This window comes from Gossypium arboreum, chromosome 10, assembly GCF_025698485.1.
Source record: "Gossypium arboreum isolate Shixiya-1 chromosome 10, ASM2569848v2, whole genome shotgun sequence".
NCBI classification, from domain to species: domain Eukaryota; kingdom Viridiplantae; phylum Streptophyta; class Magnoliopsida; order Malvales; family Malvaceae; genus Gossypium; species Gossypium arboreum.
Window position 1 is genome coordinate 116,449,899 of NC_069079.1, and position 3,171 is coordinate 116,453,069.

A 3,171-nucleotide genomic window follows, 5' to 3' on the forward strand; every position below is an offset into this window, starting at 1 on the left:
GCTGACTGATGTATTTCTTTCTGAACTCGATTTGGAAGAATTTTCATGTGACTCATTCTCTCGGTACTACAGATACCAAAGTATTCCGCCATTGATACGCAGTGTCCCTCAGAAGTGATAAGGCACATTTTGCACATTTTACACATTTAGCTGGTGTGCAAGAAAGTTCATCAAATACTTTGATCGTATTTTCAAGCCAAAACTCGACTCTTTCAGGATCGTCGTCAACTGTAGCTCTGAACTCTTTAGCCCTGTACTTTCAGATTTTATCAACAGGTGACTTATTCAATCCTAACTGTTCCACACCTTGAGGAGCTATGGGGACCGGTTGGGGATTAGGTGGGGGTAGAGGTTGCTGAGTAGTCGAATTTGTTTAGACAAACTCAGTAAACCACTCATTCATCATATGGAAGAAGGCTTCCTTACCCTCTCCTCCCTGACTACCTGATACGGGTTTCGACTCAGATTGCGCTACTCCGTGAACGGTGGCTGGCGCATTACTTTCAACATCATTAGCACAGCCCAATTGGGATCCATTTACTATATGACAGCATATTTTAAACTATCAGGAGATATCACACTATCACAAGTATTATATGGCATGTATAGCTAGACTATCATATACGCTACATTAGTCCTAGAATCGACTAAACCGTAGCTGTGATACCAATAAATGTAACACCCTTCAATCATATTCAACGCCAAAATAGGGTTATGGAGTATTACTGGACTCATCACACATTTAAACATACATTTCTCCTACATTTTCCAATTCCATACAAACATCATTCATAAACAATCATATTGTCCCTATTACGAGCCTATGAGGCCTAAAACATGCATTCGAAATGGTTCAGGACTAAACCGATAATTTAGGAAATTTTCAAAAAACTTAGTAAAGTTTTCCAAAAATAGGGGACACACGCCCATGTGGCCAAGTCGTGTGTCTCACACAGCCAAAGACACATACATGTCACTAGCCGTGTGGATATTCGAAATGGAATCACATGGTCATGCCTCAGCCTATGTCTTACCCCGTGTAACTCTTTGAGTTGGGTCACACTGCCAACCACACGCCCATCTGACCAGCCTGTGTGCCTTTCGAAATGGCCTCACATGCCCGTGTGCCAGACCGTGTGCTAGGCCATGCCAAACCTGTAGGGTATACTGACTTATGTTACACGGCCAAGTCACACACCCATGTGCTGGTCCATGTGAAGCTTTCTAACTTGATTTCTAATTGAACACCAGGGGACACACGGCTGTGTCACCTAACCGTGTGTGGCACACGACTGAGACACACTCCCGTGTATCTGCCCGTGTGGACAAAAATAGGCTATTTACCAACCATATTTCCACCCAAATTTGTATACACCTACACCAAGCCAAATGACACAAAAAAAAGGCATAAATAGGCATTTAAAACTAATCACAACCAAGCCTATTTCATGCTAATTCCATACTAACAACCATAAGATTCACAAATGTCAAGATAAGCCATTCAATTACATACCAAAATCATATTTACAAATTACCTAAATGGTCACTTTCAATTATGCATTTCTTTACCTAAAATCACAAGTCAACCAATTGATACTCCAAATACCAAATCATAAACAACCATTCACCACAAGCTTTTACATTGCAATTATCAACCACATAACAAAGGCCATATGCACATATATATACATTACCAAATAAACTAAAATAAGCCAACTCTCATAGCAGTACACAAAACCAATCACATAACATTTACAAGTCATTTCAAATGACTAAATTCATTACCAACACATACCAAAATGACCAAAGCTCCTATACATGCCATATACCCAAATATATAGATTCAAAAGTGCCAAAGTGATAGCTTGATAGTGTGATGAAGTCTCCGACAATTCCCAAATCCGAGCTAGCTTCGATATCACTATAAAACATGGAAAAATAAACAAAGTAAGCTATACAACATAGTAAGTTCGTATAACAATAAACTCAACTTACCAAAAATATACAATTCAAAAAATTGAACATATCAATATACCACTCATATAAATACACAAACCTATCACATTAATCATAAGGTTAGATGTGAACTTCACAATTTTCTCTGATTCAAAGCTTATACGGTTTATATACATACCTGTACCATCTTGTATCAATCTCATACTCATCTGTATCTTTAATATACCCTTTGAATCATTTGGAATACTATCAAATACTCAGGAATCTCGCACCCTAAGTGCCACATATATAGCTGAAGCTATCTCAATGACATATCACATATAATGCTCACTCTTGAGTTATCAACGGGTCTGCTCACACAAGCTGACAGTCATGATGTAGCTACACGGTGCTGGTCACACAAGCTGACACGAATTCACAACACATACCAGATAACTCAGCCACCAGTAGGACGTACAGACTAGCACCCAATCACATAACCACTAATGACATGTCATTCGTATCCTAATCTATTCCTAATGTTCAACCGAGATTTCTCATTGTCGAATCATCGTCAAACATATCCGTAAGGTCATTTACACAATTTATTCAATATTAAATCATTTAAAACACAATTATAATAATGCTTATTAACATACGAACTTACCTCGGATGCAAAAACGATGAAATTGATTGATTAATCCAACACTTTGTTTTTCCCCCGATCTAAATCTGAATTTCACTATTCTTGATCTATATGTAATCAAAATTAACTTATTTAATCATCCATCTATTCAATTTAATCCATATATCACATTAAGGTAATTTTACACTTTTACCCTTAACATTACAATTTAGTCCTTATTTCATAAAAATACAAAATCATGCAATTCAACCTATACCCATGCTAGCCGAATTTCAATTAAGTCCCTAGTAGCCCATAATTTTCATTTATTTCATAATTTAACCATAAAATTTCAACATTTCTCAATTAAATCCCTAAATGACAATTTTGTCAAAAATCACTTTACAAATGTTGTTTATCTAACAACAAACATGCATTTTCTATCATCAAACATCAAAATACACATAGATTCATTAATATCAAAACCCTAAACCTTTAAAATTTTTGAAATTAGTCCCAAGGCTAGCTATATTAAGCTGCAACGATCTCAAAAACATAGAAATCATTAAAAATGGAACAAAAACCATACCTAAACGAGCAAGGATACCATG